The sequence below is a fragment of the Stegostoma tigrinum genome, chromosome 30 (assembly GCF_030684315.1).
Source record: "Stegostoma tigrinum isolate sSteTig4 chromosome 30, sSteTig4.hap1, whole genome shotgun sequence".
NCBI classification, from domain to species: Eukaryota; Metazoa; Chordata; class Chondrichthyes; order Orectolobiformes; family Stegostomatidae; genus Stegostoma; species Stegostoma tigrinum.
The window spans coordinates 17,218,146-17,243,772 of NC_081383.1; the positions used below are offsets into that span (position 1 = coordinate 17,218,146).

The following is a 25,627-nucleotide window of genomic DNA, read 5'->3' on the forward strand; positions in this document are numbered from 1 at the left end:
AACATCTGAACGGGTTGCTGAGAAATCTATGTGACTTGTCTGATACGCTTTGTCGGATGATTAACCACAGTATGTCTGTGAACCCATATTTAGTCAAATGTTAATTCTGGATAATGGAGTTTAAGTTATATTTGTATATCTATTACCTTATATAGTGAAGTTTAATTTTCTGGTTCAGAACTTGTGGAATCTTGTGGGCTTTACTCTCTTACTGGGACTACAAATGTTGTTTACTTTAGACAAAATCATTACTGGTCCATAATCAGATCACAACATAAATTTAGTGGACTTGTCCAGGATCGTACTGTAATTTAGTATAATTCCCACTCCTGGAAGATCTGAGAATGCAATCAAGACTTGCATTTCATAAATATACATATATCAGAGACAAGTTCTGGGAGCTTGAGACACAAGACTGGATGCCATGCTATTGCAAACTAATAAACTTTTGTTCACTACTTACATCATCCAGAAGGAACAACCAGTAACATTTCCAAATGTCACTTACTGGTCTGAATTGTCTTCTTTAGATCAAAATGGATGTTCAATATGACCAGTACCTTCATTTCCAAATATGACTGCTTTTTGACTGGTCTTCCCTCTATCTACAGAGGCATGGTTTCGCCTCTTGACTTCGCTTGAACCTTCTTCCATGAGATCCCAGTCCCTTGTGATGAAACATCTTTCGTGGCACATTCTATCTAGGATCACAAAGCTATTGGTCCCAAGTAAAAATGCAACACGGCTAGCATGTATTTTTTCACTCCCAACTTTTGGATGAGTGGAAATAGATTCACACTGAATGGTGTTGGGGCAGATTGACAAATTAGCAGAGCTGGTGAAGAAAAATAAGGATACTATTTCCTTTTATGAATTCTTGATCAATCCCTTTACACAGAGTGGAGATATCGGTGTTGGATTGAGGTGGACAGGGACAGAAGTCACAGGACACCAGGTTTCAGTCCAACAGGTATATTTGAAATTGCAAGCCTTCGGACTGCTGCTCCTTTATCACTTCACTTACTTACCAAAGGGACGGCATTTCAAAAGCTCATGATTTCAAATAGGGTCTAGGCCCGAAACATCAGCTTTTGTGCTCCTGAGATGCTGCTTGGCCTGCTGTGTTCATCCAGCTCCACACTTTGTTATCTCGGATTCTCCAGCATCTGCAGTTCCCATTGTCTCTGATACTATTTGACTATAACCTGATGTCATGTGACTTCTGACCTTTACACAGAGGATCTATATTTTTGGATTAGGTAACACCCCACTTCTCAATGTTGGACAGTTATGTTTTTTTTACTGCATGGGTAGGCAGGGGTTAGCAATGCCTTTGCATTCTGGTTTTCCTGTTACAGGAAATATGTTGTTTGATTTGAAAGGGTGCACAAAAGATTTACATGGATGTTGCTGCTATTGGAGTGTTTGATCTGTAGGGAGAAGCTGAACAGGCTGGGCCTTTTCTCCCTGGAGTGTCGGAGGCTGAGTAGTGATCTCATTAAGGTTTACAAAATCATGAGGTGCATGGATAGAGTGAATAGCCAAGGTCTTTTTCCTATGGTAGAAGACATAGGTTTTAGAAGATAGGAGAAAGATTTAAAATGGGCAACTTTTTCACACAGAGGGTTCTGAGTGTAGGGAACAAGTTGTCAAAGGAGATGGTGGAAGTGGGTACAATTACAACACTTAAAAGGCACCTGGATGGGTATATAAATAGGAAAGGTTTCGCGGGATATGGGCCAAATGCTGACAAATGGGGTTAGATCAGTTCAGTATATCTGGTCAGTGTGGATGAGATTGGACTAAAGGGTCCTTCTCCTTGCTGTATAACTCTATGACTTAATGATACTTACAATGCACTTTCCCATGTTAAGTAAATGATCTCTGTCAGCAGGGTCAAAACTGAAAGGCTCTGGCTTGTGTAAGCCCAGCCTCACCATCAGGAATTGAGAGGGCTGCATGTCGGTAATGTATATTTATATAGTGTCAAATTCCTTCCTAATCACTCTTGGCAGTGTAAAGTTTGAAATAATTGTCTCTAAGTTTGTAAACTTGTTTATATATCTACGAACATAATATTTAAGAGAGAAATGTGGAAATGCACAGTAGGCCTATCAGCAAAGAAGAGGACGAACAATTTAATGTTTAACATGTGTTCAGCTCCAATGAAGAGAACACATGCCAAAAGATTAAAACGCCTTTTTCTTTCATCCACACTGATAGACTATGTACTTACAGGCTTTCTTTTCTTAAATCTGATAGGTTCAGCCCTTCCAGTGTTCATTCACCTCTTAAATAAGGGAGAGAAAAAATTATTTTAAACAAAATTTCCTTAAAGAGAAAGTCCAGGCTGAGGAACTTTTCTCAAGTCATGTTCGCTTACAGATGAAAGTAATAGTGTATGCAATTATTTCCTGTGAGGATTTTTTAATGAAGGTCAATCGTTTCTTAGTTCTGTGGAATCAGATTTTCTTTTCTGCTTGGCCATTTCAGTATCAGGAGACTGCAAATAAAAACACCTAATAGACTGGGAAATCTTGATGTAGTGTTTAAAATTCTGCTTATAAGGGGTAAAACTTGAAGTGCTCACAAGAGAGTGCCCCAAGCAAGAGAAGCATTAAACTCCATCACTGTGCTTTTTGACTTGTTGGATTGATATTTCAGTCTCTGCATTTGGGTGTAACCAAGGAGGGAGGTTTGCATGTTTTTGGAGAGATCATTGAATTTATGTCTACCTCAGTTCAAGGGCTCAAAATCAAGTACGTTTCTCTTATATCTTGGAGATCTTCTCTGTTGATTCTCCTCCTGGATGCATCCAGATGATTCTGCATAATCGAGGGAAAGAATTGCAAAAGCTGCCCCAAGCAGTGTGGAGGTGCAGTTTCAACCACATGAGTCCAAGTGGGAGGCAAGATATAAGTGTTCGCATCTCATCGTGCTCCATTCTGGACCTCTCTTGTTATTGTAGGAATTAAGCACAAGTTTTAATGGCTATTTATTAAACTGAGTTCTGCAGTCGCAAATAATAGCAATATTCAATGATTGGTTAGTTGGTAAGGGCATAAATTATAAAGCTTTGTAAAGTTTCCATTCCTTGTATTGGATTCTCTAAACATTTACTGCTGCAGTGAAGATCAGATGTGATAATCAAACGTGGAATAAGTTTTGAAGTCCTTACGAAGGAACTTGAGTGAGTAGCATTGCAATTCATAGAAATATTTATCATCAGCTCACCCACTTGCCTCAAACATCCATGGTTACAATGGCTGAGAATGCCAAAACCAAAAAAATGCTTTATACATATCAACATTCCTGCTCTGACCTTGTCATCAAACATTGACTATTTTGCTTATCAAGATAATGGAGTTCACTACAGGCGAATTAAACTGTTTTGATATTTTGGCATTGATGTTATATTCTGGAATGAATTGGCTGCAGAGTAAAGCAATTATTTTTAATTGTGATTCAGTTTCACATTTCCATCGTGTTAACTAGCCAATTTTATGGCCCTTCTTCATGAGCTGGCATTTTATTACAAGTTTATGACACATTGTGAGTAATAAACAGTTGCAATACAGTACTGTTTTAAGACTTGACCCCTAAGATAAGAGGAGAGGAAAATTTCTTTCATGTGAGTCCATGAAATCTGAACCCAGAAATGAAAACATGAAGTTCCAAACCAGTCACTTTGTCCTTGGTAAAAGTGGTTCCTTCTCTAAATTCTCAATATTGAATGTGGGTCATGCCCATTTCTCCCTCAACATTCTGTCTGAAACCTTCCAACTAAACTTTTGTCCAAAGCTATTGTATTGAAATAACTCTAAATGAGGCCAGATATGATATTTTGTGAGGGTGTGACTGGAATGCATTTCTGCACCTCATTCTCCTTGACCTTGTTACAATTTTTATCTTCATACATCCAACTTCATATGATTACCCCTTTTTGTTTGAGTCAGCTTTGACTCCATTGGTGTCATTTGATTATGTATTCATATTTCATCCCAGAGTTCTTGTCAATTCTTTGCTTCTTTTTCACTTTACCTTTATGACTGTAATTGAAACATCTGAAACTGTCTTCTCTTGAGAGGAGGCTGGGTCATTGATTTTATTCAAAGCTGAGTTGGACAAATATTTGTTTATTGACTATGGACTCCGGGGTCAGAGGGGGCAGGCCGAAAAGTGTGGTTAAAACCACATTCAGACCCATTCTGGTTCTATTGAATGGTGGTAGATCAGGCTTGATGAGCCAAAAGACCTACTCATGCTCTTATTTCTTCTGATTTTACGATGGATTCTTTTCTAAAAACACAACCATCATCTCCAGAATTCCCCATGAATCTGTCCTTAGCCTCCTCCTCATTTGTTTTCTGTGCCATGTTGATATTGTCTGAAAAGATGGGCATCACCTTCCAGGGGGAGGCACGGTAGCTCAGTGGATAGAACTGCTGCCTCACAGCACCAGAGACCCAGGATCGATTCCACCCTTGGGTGCCTGCCTGCGTGGAATTTGCACATTCTCCCTGTGTCTGCGTGGGTTTCCTCTGGGTGCTCCGTTTTCCTCCCACACTCCCAAGATGTGCAGGCTGGGTGGATTGGTCATGCTAAACTGCCCAGAGTGTTCAGGGATGTGTAGATTAAGTGGGTTATAGGGGACAGGTCTGGGTGGGATGCCCTGAGGGTTGATGTGGGCTTGTCAGGCCGAAGGGCCTGTTTCCACACCATAGGGATTCTATGATGTGATATCAAGCTCTATATCTCTACACTCTTTCTCAAAGCCTCCACTGCTTCCCAATAACCAGTCTCTGATGAACCATAACTTGTTCCAGCTTTATGCAGGGAAGATGAAAGCCTTCATTTTCACTACTGCAAACTCCTATCTCTCTCTTCTGACTTCAACTCTATCCCTGACCATTTCTCAGACAAAATCAGGGTGATTGAAATCATAGCGGCCTTTGCCACAATTGAATTTTCCTACCTAACTCTGCTCCATAATAAGGTCAGTGTGCTTCCTCCTCTGTGATATTACCTGCATCTGTCTTTACTCCAGACAGCTTGCTACTGAAATCTTCATGCATATATTTAATCACCTTCTGACTCAAAGTCTCCCATGGTTTCTGACTGGTTACCATTGTCCATAAACTTCAGCTCATTCAAAACTCCACATCCATCCTGTACGAAATAAAATTTCATCCAACAACTCTGCCTTTACTGATCAATATTCATTTTCAGTTGCCGAGCCTTCACATTTAGACTTTGCATTGAGTAGAATCCCGCTGTGACGTTCTCATCCATATTTACGGTCTCTTTAGACTCAAGATTCTTGTACGCTGCCTCCTTCTCCTCGCTACGCATTCATCCACCAGAATCCCTGCTGTACAAAGTGCACATTGCTGAAGTTCTAATGCATATTTCAAATATACCATGCTGCTAATACTTTCTGGTCTCACTTGCAATTATTACCCAAAATCCGGTAACACCAAGAGAATGTTTTCCTTTTGCTGTTTTGGTGCTGGGGTTTGAATGCCAGCCCCTCGCAAATTTATTAAAATCTCCCAAGGAACACTTCAGGAAAATGTTTAATTTACCTGGTGTCAATTGGTAGACGAGTATGAGGCCTGGGGAAAGTGTGAGTGGACCCAGGTAAACATAGAAATAGTGAGATAAAATCTGAGCTGAATTCGTGGTCTTCAGTGTAACATAATATTAGCTTCTCCCTTAACTATGTGAGTCAGAATTTGCTCAGTTTACAAACATTAATGGCAAGTTTATTAACTCAAAATCATTCCAAACAAAATAATTAGCATTTCCATATATTTCATATTTCAATCACATCTGAGACATTCATGGCTTCAGTCCTAACTATGATCCTACGTGATGAGGCTTTTTTGCTACTGACCATAGTTACCTAAGAACTCGTTACATTTTCCTTTTAAAATTCAGCTAAACCAACCGAAGGAATGAAGCATGCTGGGATTTCATAACAATATTAAAAACTTTAATCCCCTTAGGAATGTAATAGCACAGCTTTTACTGAGAGGGAAATATTGCTCTGCCCTCACTTTTGTATGGAATACTGTGCCTGAAAGCATGGTTTAATTCTGCACATTTCTGCAGTTGCACTGTTTACTCAATTAAAGTAACTCACTGTATCATTCTAGAGTGATATTTTCACCTACATGTGAGAAGTAAAATTCTGAAGGCAGGTCACAGATCCTTACCTTGGAATAGAAAAGAAATGGAATAAAAATGTACATAACGTACATAAATCTGAGGATTGGGAGCAGTTTAGAATTCAGTAAAGAAGTACCAAGGGATTGATTCAGAAAAGGAAAACAGACTACGAGAGTAAGCTTGCAGGGAAGATAAAAACTGATGCTAAGGATTTCTATAGATACGTGAAGAGAAAGAAATTAGTAAAGACAAATGTAGGTGCCCCACAGACAGAAATGGGGGAACGTGTAATAGGGGATAGAGAAATGGCTGAGGAACTGAATATATACTTTGGTTCTGTCTTCATAAAAGGGGATACAAATCAGATACTTGAATTGTTGGAGGATGCAGGATTTAGTGAGAGGGAAGAACTGAGGGATATCAACATTAGTAAAGAAATAGTGCTGGGAAACTTGTTGGGATTGAAGGCTGCTAAATCCCTAGGGCCTGATAATCTACATCCCAGAGTACTTAAGGAAATAGCTCTAGAAATAGTGGATGCATTGGTGGTCATCTTCTAGGACTCTATAGACTTTGGAACAGTCACTGCAGATTGGAGGATGTTTGATGTCACTCAAATATTCAAAAAGGGAGGTAGAGAGAAAACAGGGAACTACAGACTGGTGATCCCAACATCAGTAGTGGGGAATATTTTTGAATTGATTGTTCAAGGCTTTTATAGCAGAGCTTTCAGAAAGCTGTAGCAGGATCAGATAGAGTTAATATGGATTTATGAAGGGCAAATCATGCTTAATAAATCTGTTGGAATTCTATGAAAATGTAACTAGTGGAGTTGAGAAGGGACAGCTAATCAACATAATATATTTGAACTTTCAGAAAGCATTTGACAAAGTCCCACATAAGAGATTAATGTGTAAAATTCAATGGGATTGGGGTAACTATTTTGAGATGGGTAGTAAACTGGCTGGCAGTGAGAAAACAAGGAGTTGGAATGAATGGATCCTTTTCAAATTGTCAGGCAGTAACTAGTAGGGTGCCACAGTGATCGGTGCTGGGACTCCAGCTATTCACAATATATATTAATGATATGGATGAGGAAATGAAATGTAACATCTCCAAGTTTGCAGATGATACCAAATTGGGCGGGAGGGTGAACTGTGACGATGATGCAGAGATCCTTCGGCATGATCTCGACAGGTTGGGTGAGTGAGCAAATCAATGGCAGATGCAGTATAATTTGGATAAATGTGAGGTTATCCACTTTGGAAGTAAAACAAGAAGGTAGATTATTACCTGAATGGCTGTAAATTGGGAGAGGGGAGTGTGCAGTGAGACCTGGATGTCTTTGTGTACCAGTCGCTGAAGATAAGCATGCAGGTACAACAGGCGGTAAAGGAGGCAAATGGTATGTTGGCCTTCATTGTGAGAGGTTTCGAGTACAGGTGCAGGGAAGGGTTGTTGCAGTTGTACACAGCCTTGGTGAGGCCACACCAGGAATATTGTGTGCAGTTTTAGTCTCCTTTTCTGAGGAAGGATGGCCTTGCTCTCAAGGGAGTGTGGTGATGGTTTACCAGGCTGATTCTCGGGATGGTGGGACTGATGTTTGAGGAGAGATTGATTAGGCTGGGATTGTTTTTGCTGGAGTTCAGATGAATGAGGGGTGTTCGCAAAGAGGCCTGTAAAATTCTAACAGGACAGGACAGGGTAGATGGAAGGAGGATATTCCAGATGGTCTGTGTGTGTCCAAAACCAGGGGCCACGGTCTGAGGATTCATGTAGCCAATTAGGGTGGAGATGAGGAGACATTTCTTCACACAAAGAGAGGTGAGCGTGAGGAATTCATTACCACTGGAAGTAGTTGATGTCAAGACATTGAACGTATTCAAGAGGCAACTAGGTACAGCACTTGGGGTGAATGGGATCAAAGGGAGGATTAGGCTGTTGAGTTGGATGGTCAGCCATGATCGTAAAGAATGGCAGAGCAGGCTCAAAAAGCCGAACAGCCTCCTCTTGCTCTTATCTTCTATGTTCCTATGTTAATAGCTGAAAACAATGCAATATTTAATGGGTGAATGCAGATTTAAATTTTTTGAAATGTGCTTTTGTAATATGAAGATAAACACTGAATCATTGAATATCATTAAATATGAAGACATCCAGAAGTTATAGTGATAGTAAGAACTGCCGGAGTCAGAGATAACACAGTGTGGAACAGAGGACCATAGCAGGCCAGGCAGCATCAGAGGAGCAGGAAAGATGACGTGTTGGGTCAGGACCTTTCTTCAGAAAAGGGTCCTCACCTGAAAAGTCAACTCTCCTGCCTCTCTGATACTGCCTGGCCTATTGTGCTCCTCCAGCTCCACACTGTGTTATCTCGGAAGTTATAGTGACATTGATTAGAATGGTGTTTGGCTGATACCATTATCAGGCACCAGTGGTCTTAACCTGCTGCTGAAGAAACAAAAAATCTGAAAAATGGTCAGAACTGTAAGTGCCAGAAAACAGGTTAGTATGAGACCTTATTCATGCTGTAATGAAGTGAGTACCTTGCCTGGAACTTGATAGAACACGGGGTATATATGGCTCGTGGTGGCTCACACGGTAGCATGTTTGCCGCTGAGTCATAAGGTTTCAAGTTCCACTTCAGGACTTGAGTGCAAAAATCCAATCTGAAATTCCAGTACTGTACTGAGGGAGTGCCGCACTGTCTAAGGGCGTTGTCTTTTAGATGAGGTGTTAAACTGAAACCTTTTCACCTTCTCAATTGGATATAAAAGATCCAAAGAAACTGTGCCAAAGGAAGAAAATGAGTTATCCTCTTCATCCCAACCAGATTCATCCCACAAAGAACATCACAAAAAACAAATTAACTAGTCATTACAATGTTGCTACGTGCAAATCGACTGTCACATTTCCTGAATTACAGCTGTCATTTCAACATCACTGCCCTGGCAACAAAACAATTTGGGATTTTTGATGGCTGTAAAAGGTACAAGAAAAAAACACTGATTTTGTTTAAGGATTCCAAATTTACTTAGATAATGTCCTACTGGGTCCGAGCCATATCCAAATTCTCAGTGAGTTCACCGGGTAGATTATAATTCATGTACACATGAACTATAATTTTTTATCCCAATGTGGTCAGTTAATATTAATCAGGATGGAAGAACAGTAATTACTAGGCATCTAAAGATAGCTTTTATTTTAACAGGTGCAGCTAAGTAGATACAAAAGTACATTTTATAGCTTTATCATCACATTTTAAATTAAACAGTTTACTTTTATCTATAATTCACCTTCAACTACCTCAGTTTGCCCATAACCACATTAGAAGCAGTCACTGTTTTAAGTATAATAAAATGTGAGGCTGGATGGACACAGCAGGCCCAGCAGCATCTCAGGAGCACAAAAGCTGACGTTTCGGGCCTAGACCCTTCATCAGAGAGGGGGATGGGGTGAGGGAACTGGAATAAATAGGGAGAGAGGGGGAGGTGGACCGAAGATGGAGAGAAAAGAAGATAGGTGGGGAGGAGAGTATAGGTGGGGAGGTAGGGAGGGTATAGGTCAGTCCAGGGAAGACGGACAGGACAAGGAGGTGGGATGAGGTTAGTAGGTAGGAGATGGAGGTGCGGCTTGGGGTGGGAGGAAGGGATGGGTGAGAGGAAGAACAGGTTAGGAAGGCAGAGACAGGTTGGACTGGTTTTGGGATGCAGTGGGTGGAGGGGAAGAGCTGGGCTGGTTGTGTGGTGCAGTGGGGGGAGGGGACGAACTGGGCTGGTTTTGGGATGCGGTGGGGGAAGGGGAGATTTTGAAGCTGGTGAAGTCCACATTGATACCATTGGGCTGCAGCGTTCCCAAGCGGAATATGAGTTGCTGTTCCTGCAACCTTCGGGTGGCATCATTGTGGCACTGCAGGAGGCCCATGATGGACATGTCATCTAAAGAATGGGAGGGGGAATAGAAATGGTTTGTGACTGGGAGGTGCAGTTGTTTATTGCGAACCGAGCGGAGGTGTTCTGAAAAGCGGTCCCCAAGCCTCCGCTTGGTTTCCCCAATGTAGAGGACAACCTGTCTCTGCCTCCCTAACCTGTTCTTCCTCTCACCCATCCCTTCCTCCCACCCCAAGCCGCACCTCCATCTCCTACCTACTAACCTCATCCCACCTCCTTGACCTGTCCGTCTTCCCTGGACTGACCTATCCCCTCCCTACCTCCCCACCTATACTCTCCTCCCCACCTATCTTCTTTTCTCTCCATCTTCGGTCCGCCTCCCCCTCTCTCCCTATTTATTCCAGAACCCTCACCCCCTCCCCCTCTCTGATGAAGGGTCTAGGCCTGAAACGTCAGCTTTTGTGCTCCTGAGATGCTGCTGGGCCTGCTGTGTTCATCCAGCCTCACATTTTATTATCTTGGATTCTCCAGCATCTGCAGTTCCCATTATCACTGTTTTAAGTATAACAGCCAATTTCCAGCCAGGTCTCAATAACAGCAACTGACAATGGCCAGACAACCTGTTTATGGGCTGTTGATTGATGGACAAGTATCAGCCAGGACATCAAAGCTTCCTTCTCTTCTTCAAATAGTGCCGTGGGATCTTTTGCATCTAGTTGAAAGGGCAGTTGGGAGCTTCAGTATCATCTAAAGAACAGGGCAACATTCCCACATTGCTGTACAAGAGAGGCTGCCTAGCATTAGTATTCAGGAGTCTAGAATGAGGCTGGGAGACACAGCCTTTTGCCTCAGGAGCAAGTTTGCTACAGATGGAAACTGAAAGAACTCAGCGGATGCTGTAAATCAGGAACAACAACTGAAGCTGGAAAAGCCCAGCAGGTCTAGCGGCATTTGTGAAGAGAAAATCAGAGTTAATATTTCAGGTCCGGTGACCCTTCCATAGAACTGTTCTGAGCAGCAACTTTTATTTTTGCTACAGATAGAGCCATACTACAGTAGGAAAATTGCATGAGAACATGGTGACATGGTGGTTCAGTAGTTAGCAATGTGGCATCATATTGCTAGGGACCTGTGTTTGATTCCGGCCTCAGGCGACTGTCTGTGTGGAGTTTGCAAGTTCTCCTCATGTCTGCATGGGTTTCCTCCAGGTGCTTTGGTTTCCTCCCACAGTCCAAAGATGTGCAGGCTAGGTGGATTGGCCACGCTAAATTGCCCCTAGTACCCAGGGATACTTAGGGAAATGCAGGGGTAGAGGAAAGAGTCTGGGTAGGCTGTTCCTTGTAGGGGTGATGTGACTTGTTGGGCTGAATGGCCTGTTTCCACACTGTAGGGATTCTATGCACTTTTCTTTTAAATATTCTTGATTACAATATGAACAAGATCTAAAAGTAATCTTGTGTTCTGACACTTGTTTGTGGTTCTAACTGTTTTGCAGTTGATTCTGCAGTTGATGATAACCCACTGGTGTGTAATAGTGAAATCAGCGAACACGCCCATGGTAAGACCATCCCATTTGAGCAGGCAGTGGGTCAGGAGGTATCTCTAACTGTGTGCTAGGCTATTTCAGAGCATTGTTCAAAGTCAATAGTATCATTGTGGATCTGGAATCACATGTAGGTCAGACCAGCAAAGGACAGAGGATTTGCTCCCATGAAAGGAACTAATAAATCAGATGGTGTTTTTTCAGACAGGCTAATAGTTTAATGATCACTATTAATAAGACAAGTATTTTTTATTTATTTATTGAGATTTGAATTTATTTCAGTACAGTACTAAGCCTCTAGTCCAGAAAAATTACAAACTACATTATTGGCCACATGGAGCTAATGGGATTGCAATTTCAAGAGCTCAATGGACTGAATGCCCTTACAATTCTTTGACAATTATAAATTTGATTAAACTCGTAGCTTCCCTTTAACATGACACAAATGAAATATAATATTCTTGTATCCTCTGAATCACGGAGAGTATTGTTCTGCAGTAATGTTCTAACTTTAGCCTTTCATTACTGTCAGTGACATTTCAGACCCAATTTTAATCATCGTACTTGTAAATTTCAATACGTAATGTGGCAAATTTAAGGCAAGAAGTGATAGGCTGTGAATCAATGGTGATGACTTAAGGAGTTTCAGATGACGTCAATACACCATTTAAACTTTCTCACCGTGGTTGCCAGCATCAAATTTCTCAATTAAATAGCAACAATATAAATCATCTCCATCTATTTCCAATTCTTTATTGATACATGTAGACTGGTTTGTGATTTTTTTTAATGGTATTATTACAGAACACCTATTTTCAGAGATCCAGAATCATGTTAAATTTGTACTTCTTAACTGTAATATTTTCACACACTTCAAATGATTGTTTTTGTCAAACTGGGATCTCACTGGTTACAAATGATAATATCCCGTAATGGGTATAAACATCACGTTTCTTTTTAGGGACAGGTAAAAACATTGGGCAACGGTTAGAGGTAAACATACTTGACTTGCATGAGGGTGTCCCCTCATTGGATTATCTCACACGCTCAGTCAGACTGACAGATTCAATGCAGCCAAGCTGTAACAGTAGAGGGAGCTTCAGAGCCTCCATAAACCCAGAAAACAGACGATTGCAGCCTCCTGCCTACGAAGAGGCAGTATCGAAACAACTGCTGATGATAGTTTCTACTTGGTGTTTTTAGTTTTAATCAGTGATTCAATTTTCCCTCTCTTCTCTCCGGCTTCTGTTGTCCCACCTCATCCTTCCTGGCTTTTTCCTTGCATGCCTCTGTATGTTTCCTTTTCTCCCTTCCTCAGTCCATTCCTGCTTTTCCCTTGTTCCTTGCCAATTCAACAGAGGCAGATGTGAAGAGTTAACGGCACAGCAGTGAACTGTCAATTGCCCTGCCTCCCTTTTTCCTTCTCATCCTCCTCCTTATTATCACATTTTCTTTTCCCATCCCCCCATTTTCTCCTTTCCCTCCTAACTGTTCATCCTCTCTGTCGCCCATTTCCCCACCGAACCCTCCCTCTGCCAGAGCAGGCAGGGACTGTAGCTACAACAGAGGAAATCCAGGACCACAAAACAATTTAAACCTAGGTTTCACCCAGGGGAATCACAAAGTGAGAATTGAAGTGCTGAAGGGGCAGAAATGATGCTCTGGTGTGATGGAATAAGAAAAAGAAATATAGGGCTTGAAGTTTCAGGCTAAGCTTGCTTGGTCAGGAGATCATGGCTCATGGGTTCCGTACCTAAAATGGGTGCTTATTCTATCCTTCTTTAGGCTCTATTCAGATCAAAGAAAAAGTGGGAGGTCCTTCATTAAACCACATTAAAGGAGGGAATCTCTTATTTAAACCATGAGAATTATCCAGGTAAGTAGCATGAAGCATTATTAGTGATGCCTTCTGTGAAACTATGAACCATTGACTGGCTGTTTCTTTCATTATTTGCAGCAAATCCCCTAAAGTATCTCCCATGTGAGTTCCACCAATGGTTCCATTGATCAATGAACCGCAAGAGCCAAAATGAACTTCACAGAGCAAGAAAGTACCATGTATTTATTGAGCTATTCTCAGCTGGGTGACTGGGGTGTGTGATTGGGGGATGACATGGTGTGGAGCTGGATGAACACAGCAGGCCAAGCACCATTAGAGCAGCAGGAAAGCTGATGTTTCGGGCCTAGACCCTTCTTCAGAAATGGGGTGTGTGAATGTTGGAATTTGCAACAGGACCAGACCTATAATCGAATAACCACCATATGCTCTATGGTAACTTTTTAAAATGTTTCAAGCTCAGAATTTCTTTTCTGGCATAAAGCATATAGCTCCCTGTAGTAAGAAAGAGTTTTCTGATCAATATTAGCAAAAGTTAACAATCACACCTTAATCCTGGCTAGTGAAGGGTGCAGCAGTTTGTGGAGTATCAATAGTGCATCTGTACATTCTACATGCTCCTGGCCAACAGGAAGGAGCCTGTGAAACATCAGTCTTTCTGCAGTTGTTACCTTGTTTTGTAGTTTTTCTTCAAGACAATTGAAAGAATGGGGTCAGTAGCAGTGCTGATATAATTCACACAATATTTGATCTTTTTCAATTTCATTTCAAAGCATTTCCCGAGCAGATAAAATACAACTATATGTATCACTGCAGAGGTAAAAACAAAAGGCAATGGAAAACTATAGATCAAATAAAGTGAGATTTGATGGTACCTAATTTTAGATTTTATTCTCAAATATTTCATGGATCTCCGATAATCTGTGGACTATAATCACGGAAAGGTTCACAGAAGGACTATCATATCTACTGTGTTGGAACTCAGTCGCATTTCCCTGCCTTTTCCTCATAGCCCTTCAAATATTTTCTTCTTCAGATAATCATCTCTTTCATTGAGCTGAAATTTCCACAGCTGCAGTAATGAGATTTCAACTCATGTTTCCCAGACATTGGCTTAGACTTCTGAGTCACCAATGCAGTGCCATTACCCAATATTACCATTCCCAAAGAAGGATAGAATAAGCACCCATTATAGGCATAGAACCCATGAGCCATGATCTCCTGACTGATTTGGCCTAGTCCAAAACCTCAGGTCCCGTATTTGTTTTTCTTGGTATTTCACTTGAAATATTCTTATAACTATTGATATAAATTTGATTATCTCTTGAAATGCCTGAATGTCGAGAACCACCAAAATGCTTTGCCCTTTGAGTGACAGAGCAGGCACTGTGTAGACTAACTTCTTCACAAAGAACTGATTTCCTTAGTGCCCAAAGCTGCCTGTTTCCTCTTGAGCCTGAATCAGTTATTTGTTAACAATAGTGCCCAGAGGCGAGCGTCTTGGATATTAGCGACTGAAACATTGAAAATTCAGCCATTCAGCCCATCAAGCTTGCTTGATTATGGCTGATCCTCAATCTCATGGCATACTCCCATGCTCCCCCTATATCACATGACTACTTTAGTTTGTAGTTATCTTCATTTCTTAAATAACTTCAGAGACTTTGTCTTCACAGAAATCTGTGGAGACAATGAGCCCTCGAGAAGTTTGAATGGTATTTGTCACTTCTGCTATTGAACTGGATAGATTCATGGTTGTTAACTAGTAAGTTATATTTACTTAGTACCATTAACATTCAAATTATATGATATACATTTTGAGAATTACAGCAATATGTAAATGCATGACAAGGGCGGCACAATTAAGGCAACAAAAGAGGCTGGCACAGTCAAAACTTAAATCCCCATAATTTATGTGGATAGGCTGTACTGAAAAAAAATTCTCAATCCTCCAAAGACTTCTTTCCATAGCTGCAAACAAAATACACTATTACATTTCAATAAAATCAATCCCGGTCGATTTGTGGTTACTCCAGCAGTTGTTGCAGGGGAAATGTCTTATTTAAGTAGCTGCTTGTAATAGCTTTTCCAGGAAAGATAACTGTTATCATTTATTCAGTTCTTTATTTTTGCACAACTTTCAGAAAGTGCAGCTCTTAAACATATGTTAACTGTGTAATACCAGAAGCTGAAATTCCCAATGGTGTCTGGTTTCTCAAGCAAGCAGTGTCAATCCAATCTATTCCTGAATATAAATACAAAGACATTGCCGAAATTTCATCCATACTAGAAAGTCTGCAATATTAATCACAATTTTAATATAGGAAAACAAATATATAACTGTGTAATTTACACACCAGGGTTCAACCACATCTACCCCTGTCATAACAATACCATTCCATAGAAATAAAACAATATACATATTGCAAAGTGAAAAACTGGAAAATTGCCTATCCATGTGGAACTATGTTTGATTCCGGATCCATTGGGAATTATAGACAGTGAAATTAGGCCAACCAACAAATGGACAATCTTATGAATTAGTGTAGAAACATACACATAGAAACATAAAAATTAACAGAGCTGTAGGCTTCAAGCCTGTTCTGTCATTCTGTGACTGGGCCCCTACAATCTTACGTGGTAGAGAATTCCTTTTCTCATATTGACATATTTTATTCACTTTCCTGATTAATTGCTTCAAAAATGCTGGATGTCATCCATGCCGTTTTTTTAATGTTGTTTTGTGTGGATACCCTCAAAACCTCACTAGCAAAGCTCGGCATTCCCACTGACACCTGAGAATCACTGGCCCCAGACCATCCAAAGCAGAGGAGGAGCATTGGGAAGGAGTCGAGCACCTCGAAACTTGCTGTCGGGAAAAAGCGAAAGCCAGGTGAAAACAGCGTAATGAGTGCGCTGCCACACCAACGCCCCACCCGTCTGCATCTGATGACCACCTTCTGCCCTAAGCCTAGCAGAGACTGTGGAAGCCGCGTCGATTGTTCAGTCACCTATGAACTCATCCCAAGAGTGAAATAAAGTTATTATCGTCTGTGAGGGACAGCCAATGATGATGTTAATAACGATGAGCGTGTGGTTGATGTCTTGACAATCGCAATACAACACAGAATTTTAGACACTCCACAACAAGAAGCAGCAGCTTTTGGTGCAGCCTGTGTTGGCACAGACCATGGCAGTGACATATTCCTTGCTTTGCCTTCCACCATTTCACATTTCACCTTTAAATATTGAAGAATGATCTAGCAAAAGACAGTTGAACAGTACAGTTCTATCTGCATTTAAAAAAAACTACTCATTCAGATGTTAGTAAGACATTTTTTATTTCATTTGTGAGATGCGGGCATCGCTGGCTGGCCAGAGTTCATTGCTCATCTCTAGTTGTCTTTGGAAGGTATGGTGAGCTACCTTCTTGAGCCAGTGCATTCCATGTGCTGTAGGTTGAGCTGTAATATCATTAGGGAGGGAATTCCAGGATTAGCAGCCAATTATCTGTTGTTGCTGAAATAACTGCCTCATTATCATTGCCTCCTGAATGAAAGACTATGTGTTCCCTTTCTTCAAATGGTCCAACCATCCATTGCTGACAGTGAACTGCTTGTGGCCCAGCCTCTGCCAGGGTGACTCCTCTTTCCTGCGGGGTTGTCTCAGGGATGGGAATGCTGTCTTCTCCTGCTGTCTTGAACCAAGTTAATAAACTTCTTCAATGTCAGGATAGGCAACTGAAATAATTCTACAGAGGCTGGTATCCCGTCACTAAGTCCCCCTTTATTTACACATAGAAAGTCTTTGACTCTGATCGAGCTTCCTCAGAGCCAGCACTCAAAGTGAACAGAACCTCTGACAATCCTGTTTATGTCGTCAGCCAGGGCTCCCTAATTGAACTAGTCTAGCAGCCCCAATCAAGGAACTCATATTCTATGAAGTCCACCTGGCTGACTGCATTACAATCACCACGTAATCATTGTTATCCTTGTTGCAGAGAATGCTTATTTGCTGAACTGTTTCAAGATGTTCACCTTGTGCCTCTGAAAAGTTGCCAAACTCGATTGTCGAATTGTCTGCTGTTCACATCACACCACAGTTTTCCACTCACTGCATCAACTTTGCTTTGTCTCCAATTGACAGCACATTTAGTTTTCTCACAGATTCAGCAATGCTTGCAGATTTTTACCTTCGGTATGGCCTGACTCTGCTCAAAGTGGTTGGTGTGGTCATATAGCAACCATATACCAGGAACCCAAGTTCAAATCTCAGCAGTATAGCTCTTCTGAAACAGCCTTTCAATTAACTAGCTCTTGTAGCACGGTGCCCCTTGAACTTAGAATATCCTTTATTTCGAATATCCCTTACTGTTACATGTACTGGAGTACAGTGAAAAGTTTTACAATGGCTGCCTTTAATGACACATTCTTTGGCACAAGTATCTAGGTACAAATCTTGGATACAAAAGAGGAATAAAAGGAAAAATAGTAACATCACTTACAGTGTCTAAAAATAAGTTAGAAATATGATTCCTACAATATAGTTAAAGGATTGACATTACGGACCGATAAAGAATTTCCAAGAGCAGCAGCTCAGCTTGATCTGCCTTGGTCTGATTACCTACACCAGGTCTTAGTCCAACAACATACCTGCTCCGCTCCAAACCTTCCGACAGCTCCAAGCCAGCACTTAGCTTCCACTTATCCAGGAGACCTGGGATCAAGTTCCACCTGTCCTATGAGTACGTAAATACACAAGTAGTCCAGAATTTCAGGTGATCATGGATTCCTTTTCCTGGATTTCCCATTCCTACAGCAGGAATGGCTAACAACTTCACAGCACTCAAAATATCTGGTTATTGTGATTTGACTGATTTTATTGCAGCTGCCTGTTAATTGTCTCACGATAAGAAATTCAGTCAAGACTGTTTCACTCTAGGATTATGTTCCCTGGATTATTAGTCTAGACCCGAACATATTGCTATTTCTTAACAGTGGTATTTCCTGTTATTTATAAGTTGTTCCAAAATGGTTTATTGCCAAAGAGTGAGAGATAACATCAAAGAGCATAACACTGAAGGCTTGAATTCATATTCACTAGATTACACCACCACACAAAGTCTGGTCTGAAGATAAATAGGCCAGGAACATCTAAGGTTAATATCAGTGTTCTGAATTGAGTTAGAATGCCTCATTCTGGGCCCCAATAGCCAGGTTGTGATTGCCTAAAAGTTGAGAAATTCATGTGCATGTGAACCCTGAGAAGGTATGCTAATACAAATTAGATATTTTCTAGTCAGTCTGTTTTTGCACACCTCTGGAGTAGATAAGCCTAAACCTGGCCTTCTTGACTCAAAGGTAGGCATTAAACCCAGACCTCTTAGTTCAGAAGTAGGGACACTACCACTGTGCCACAAGAACCCATTCCGTGTGCAGACCAGATATTTTCTAACCATTCTGGATGCGAGTTTGCTCGCTGAGCTGGAAGGTTAGTTTTCAGACGTTTCATCACCATTCTAGGCAACATCATCAGTGAGCCTCCGACGAAGCACAGGTGTTATGTCCTGCTTTCTGTTTATCTGTTTAGGTTTCCTTGGGTTGGTGATGTCATTTCCTGTTCTTTTTCTCAGGGGATGGTAGATTGGCTCCAAATCAATGTGTTTGTTGATGAAGTTCCGGTTGGAATGCCATGCTTCTAGGAATTCTTGTGCGTGTCTCTGTTTGGCTTGTCCTAGGATGGATGTGTTGTCCCAATCAAAGTGGTGTCCTTCCTCATCTGTATGTAAGGATACGAGTGATAGTGGGTCATATCGTTTTGTGGCTAGTTGATGTTCATGTATCCTGGTGGCTAGCTTCCTGCCAGTTTGTCCAATGTAGTGTTTGTCACAGTTCTTGCAAGGTATTTTGTAGATGACGTTCGTTTTATTTGTTGTCTGTATAGGGTCTTTTAAGTTCATTAGCTGCTGTTTTAGTGTGTTGGTGGGTTTGTGGGCTACCCTGATGCCAAGAGGTCCGAGTAGTCTGGCAGTCATTTTGGAAATGTCTTTGATGTAGGGGAGAGTGGTTATGGTTTCTGAGCCCGTTTTGTCTGTTTGTTTGGGTTTGTTGCTGAGAAATCGGCGGACTGTGTTCATAGGGTACCTATTCTTTTTGAATACGCTGTATAGGTGATTTTCCTCTGCTCTGCGTAGTTCCTTTGCACTGCACTGTGTGGTGGCTCGTTGGAATAATGTTCTAATGCAGCTTCGTTTGTGGGTGTTGGGATGGTTGCTCCTGTAGTTCAGTATTTGGTCCGTATGTGTTATTTTCCTGTAGACGTTGGTTTGAAGTTCCCCATTGGCTGTTCGATCTACTGTGACATCTAGGAATGGCAGTTTGTTGCCAATGGGGAACTTCAAACCAGCGTCTACAGGAAAACAACACATACGGACCAAATACTGAACTACAGGAGCAACCATCCCAACACCCACAAGCGAAGCTGCATTAGAACATTATTCCAACGAGCCACCACACACTGCAGCACAGAGGAACTATGCAGAGCAGAGGAAAATCACCTATACAGCGTATTCAAAAAGAATAGGTACCCTATGAACACAGTCCACCGATTCCTCAGCAATAAACCCAAACAAACAGACAAAACGGGCTCAGAAACCATAACCACTCTCCCCTACATCAAAGACATTTCCGAAATGACTGCCAGACTACTCGGACCCCTTGGCATCAGGGTAGCCCACAAACCCACCAACACACTAAAACAGCAGCTAATGAACTTAAAAGACCCTATACAGACAACCAAAAAAAACAAACGTCATTTACAAAATACCTTGCAAGAGCTGTGACAAACACTACATTGGACAAACTGGCAGGAAGCTAGCTACTAGGATACATGAACATCAACTAGCCACAAAACGACATGACCCACTGTCACTCGTATCCTTACATACAGATAAGGAAGGACACCACTTTGATTGGGACAACACATCCATCCTAGGACAAGCCAAACAGAGACACACACGAGAATTCCTAGAAGCATGGCATTCCAACCGGAGCTCCATCAACAAACACATTGATTTGGAGCCAATCTACCATCCCCTGAGAAAAAGAACAGGAAATGACATCACCAACCCAAGGAAACCTAACCAGATAAATAGAAAGCGGGACATAACACCAGTGCTTCGTCGGAGGCTCACTGATGATGTTACCTAGAATGGTGACGAAACGTCTGAAAACTAACCTTCCAGCTCAGCGAGCAAACTCACATCCAGAACCTCAACCTGAGCTATAAATCTTCTCAAAACTCACTCTAACCAACCTGTTTAGAGATATTGTTATACACTTTTGGAGTAGGTGGCACTTGAACCCAGTTCTCCTAGCCTAGAGGCAGGAATGTTACCACTGTGCTACAACAGCCCCTTCTTATGCAATCTAAAAATGAGCATAGGATTGGGCTCAATTGTGATAATCTCGCACAGCCCATTGGCCTGTCATCTATTGATAGACATGGGTCAGGGGAAGCTACTTGTGAGAGATAAGGGGATAACCAGACTCGATGGCATTCTGAGATTTGATGCCTGCAGTGGGGAAAATATTACAGAAAGAAATGCAACTAAGATACAGTAAGAATCTTGATTTTTTTTGCTTTTAAATTGGGCTTTGTTAATTATTTCCATAAATATTTCCTGTTGGCAATCTGCTCATCTAGCATTACATTAGGGAAATGAGAGGCTACCCTGCAATGCAACAACTGAAAGACCTAAATCATTGTTTTAGTGCCTGCCCAAAATCTCCTCAGTTTCATCATTAATTCCATTCCCTTTGGTGACGGCTTGCTCAGCTGACCCAAACTGCATGAAACTTCTACACCTTGTTAACCCACAGCCAAGTTTCAAATTCAAAGCTCTCTCCCATGTTCGCAACATTGCTCATTCCTACAGTTACCATGAAAATTCTATACTCCCTTATCCAGGTTCCTCTCTGCTGACTTTCTGACTTGCAATCTCATTTAACCCCAGCAGTGAATCACCTCCCCTTCCCCCACCATGCTCACCTGACCATCATTGGCTTCCTATCTGATAAATCAAATTTATTTTTTGCTGTTGTTCCCTACAAATGGTTCCATATATTTATTCCACCCTATCCTACTGGATCACATCTCTAATCTCCTCCAACCTTGTATCCCCACACACTCTTCTTCATCCTTAGTGAGAAAGCTTCAACTATTTCAGCCTTTTCATTGGACATTCCCCCTCCAAGCACTTCGGTCTCTACATCTCTTAAATCAAGCTTTTGGTCATTTCCTCTAATCCTTCACAAGTATCATTTCTCACTCTTTTCCACCTCTACTAAGGATACTTGTAGTATTCCCTCTATCATAAAGATGCCTAATAAATATAAGATTTTCTTGATCCTACGTACTATAATTTCCTATAACTCGGCCTGTGATAAATTAAACAATGGGTCCTTCAACGAAATCTGTTTTAGAGTCTGCTGAACGATTCTGTTGCTGTTGCAAGCCTTTTGTCTCTAAATGACTTGTTTCTGTCTGAAAGTAACCTGTACATTCACACCTGACCTTCTGGTGGTTCTGCCTTCCTGTGACGCTGGAAACTTGTTACAAGGCAGCACTAATTTACTTTCTGTGCTTATTTTCTCTAATGTGCCGAATGTCTCTATTCCAGAGCTGTAAACCCTCTTAAAAAAGCATGTATCAACAAACTCCAAACAATCAACCATGTCTCAAAGAAATCAAAAGTGAAACTAAAACTATGCCCTTCCCTTGTTAACATGCGCAACATAGAAATATAACTTTACTTTAAAAGCTACACTTTGTTCTTCTATGTTAGAATCCAAGTTTCCAAGTAATAACATGTTGTGAACAATTCATTACCCCTGTACCAGAGATAACTTTACCACAATAATTAATGCCTATGATTTTTTACTTAAACATTTCAGCAGGGTCTTGAAAGCACTGAGGCACTAGACACGCTAACAGACTAATTCACATTGAGTTAAAAATGATTACTGTTTATGAATAGTTCAGTAATTGACCACAAATATGTTTTCTCTTGATTATAAACCACCAATTCTTATGGCTTTCATATACTTTTAAATTATAATTTATCCTCAGTATCATGCATTACAAGAACTGGGAAGTAGCTGGGACTTACTTAGAATACTTAGCACAACATAATGTTTGGGTCCAGAAAAATATATTGATTGAAGTTACAAATTATATAAAACATGGACAAGGACCTAACCTTCAGAGCTAAGGTGAATGTGACTGCCATTGACATTAAGGCTACATTTGACCGAGTGTAGCATTAAAGAGTCCTAGCAGAGTTAATTTCAAAAAGAAAACCCTCTGCTGATTGGAGTTATCCCTAGCACAAAGGAAGATGGTTGTGGTTGCTGGAGATCAATCATCTCAGCTCCAGGACATCTCCACAGGAATTTCTCAGATTAATGTCCTAGGCCCAACATTTTCATTTAATTCATCAATGACATTCCTTCGATCTTAATGGCAGAAGTGGGGGCATTCACTGACGATTGCACAATGTTCAGCACCATTTACAACTTCTTAGATACTGTAGCAGTCCATGTTCAAATGCAGCAAGACTTGGACAGTATTGTGCCACACATTGCCAGATAATGACTCTCCAACATGAGACAATTGAATCAATACTTCTTGGCATACAGTTATACAGGGCCTTGATGAGGCCTCACCTTTGAGTATTATGTGCAGTTTTGGTCTCCGAGTCTGATGAGGGAAATCCTCGTTATTAAGGAAGTCTAGCCAATGTTCATCAGACTGATTCCCAGGATAGCAAGACTCATATATGAAGAAAGATTAGTTTGATGGGCTTGTACTCACTGGAATTTAGAAGAATGAGGGGCATCTCATACAAGCATATAAAACCCCGATGGATTGGACAAGCTAGATGCTGGAAGAATCCAATGCAAAATACTATTCCTTATTCAGAAGTTCCAACTTCACAGCTCCTAAAGAGGGAACCGCTGAGTTGGGTTTCACACTATTAGCTCTCCTCAAATAAGGGATGAACCTTGATGCATCATCAACTCACTTGAGCACCTGCCACTTCCTTACCAGTTATGATTTGGAATCAAAGTCACCACCACCATCCCACTTTTTTACAATGGAGTGAACTTTTGTCACTATCCTGGTGGCAATAAGCATCAACTAGAGAGGACATAGCAATCTTGTTGCACTAGCTGGAAACATCAGAACCCTGGAATGAGGAAGTTTATTAGTTCCTTTTCTGCCCAGCTTCATAGAGCCATACAGCATGGAAACAAACCCTTAAGTCCAACCAGTCCATGCTGACCATGTTCCCAAACTAAACTAGCCCCACCTGTTTGCACTTGGCCCATATCCCTCCAAACCTTCCCCATTCACAAACTTACGCAAATATCTTTTAAATATTGTAACTGTACTTGCATCCACCAGTTTTTGCAGCAGTTCATTCCACACACGATCCACTCACTGTGTAAAAAGTTTGCCTATCATGTCCTTTTTAAATCGTTCTCCTCTCACTCTAAAAATATGTTCCCCCTAGTTTTGAACTCTTTGTCATTCATCTTATCTATGCTGTTCATGATTTCATAAATCTCAGTAAGGTCACCCCAAGTATCCTGCATTCCAGTGGAAAAACTCCCAGCCTTTCCAGTATGTTTTTACATGTCAGACCCTCAATTACCAGCAACATCCTTTACTTCACTGGTATTCCCCAGAAATTTAGTCTCATTAACTTTCAAGAATAATATGATGCAGAGTGATGGTACTGGCTGAGGTTATCATGAGGGGCTTTGCTTCTTCACTTCTCCCTTGACTGAGCTGTGTGACCCTCAGATTAAAACCACCACTAGTTATCACTCTCCAATAGGAAAGCAGCCCTAGGATACAGAAGGACTATGGTGATGTGTTTTTTTTTAACTTTTAATTCTTTATGGTTTATTCTTATAAATGCTAATCTTTACAGAACTTTTATCAGACAAAATAACTGACAAACATACACCTTTCAAAGTGTTATGTGTTATCATATTAAGAAGAAGTTTTGGATGATCAAACACATAACTAAACTAGTGAAAGGCACTATGAAAAGCTACAACAGTTTATACCATGAATTTCTATTAATTCCATTTATCCTCATTTGTTTTCAGGCATGTTGAGCCTATGTTTTCCGATACTAGGCTCAGATTTTATATTATTTGTACCAGCACTAAGATGCACTTGCCCTCATGTTGAAGAACAACACATTACAAATAGTTGTTTTCCGCAGCACGAATAACAGTTGTGGTTTTGGTGGATTTGTTGCAGTACCAAGCTACACATTTTGCTGCTGTATTCTGACTGATATTTGTCCTCAAAAAAGAAGTCTTTTACCTGCTGGACGAAGGGTTCTAGAATTATGCTGCCCAATTCTACAGCATTCATATGCCTTCCAGTTTCTTCTCCCCTTTAAACGTGGAACTGAGTAGGATTTTTTTTACAATAAAGTTGGCATACACAAATGGTTTTCTTTTTGTGCATGCTATTTTAATTGAAGCAGTGATCCATATCAATTAAAATGGTCACAAAAAAATACACAATTATACCAAATAGTTTTAATTTTAATTTTACTTGGTATTTTTTCAGCTCAAAGATATTTACACTTTCTTCTTGTCCATACCTTTTTGTGAAATATTTTCAACACAGGTAGTGCTACCTGTAATGTGGGAAGCCAATTACTTAGCACAGCAATAAGACTCAGTGGTTTTATCAGCAAACAAGTTTTGTTTCATATTATTTTGTGTTAATGTGGTGATTGAATTTATATAATCTATAGTTTATGCTACAATTCAGGAACACAACTTGCTTAACATTAGTTTACAACCACATATATTTTTTAAAAAATATTCTGTTTTTTTCACAGCGTCAAGCATTTAACAAAGGAAAGAAAGATGTGGTTAACCTTCATTGGCTTTTCACAAGAAGCTTTGTGCTGTCATACGTTTCAAAATTATAGAGAACTGACAAGCATTGACTGCCAAATAGCAGAGATATGCTCAGTTGAGAGACAAAAGCATCTAAATCAGTCTCTTCCTTAATGGATTTTAACGCACAAGTTGTATTTTCTTACTGTAAATTTGGCAGAAGTATAGATTATTAAAGTTACAGTAAAACCTC

The 25,627-nt window shown here is 40.7% G+C and overlaps 1 long non-coding RNA gene across 2 annotated transcripts in view; it reads left to right on the forward strand.

Annotated features, from left to right (window-relative positions):
* Window positions 1-14,208, forward strand: part of LOC125465986 (uncharacterized) — a 38,689-nt gene extending 24,481 nt beyond the window's left edge. For both annotated transcript variants that reach the window (XR_009442799.1, XR_007250344.1), the window contains exons 2-3: window positions 13,390-13,480; window positions 13,562-14,208. This is a non-coding gene — a long non-coding RNA (uncharacterized LOC125465986). The remainder of the gene's footprint in view (window positions 1-13,389; window positions 13,481-13,561) is intronic.
* The last annotated feature ends 11,419 nt before the right edge of the window (window positions 14,209-25,627 follow it).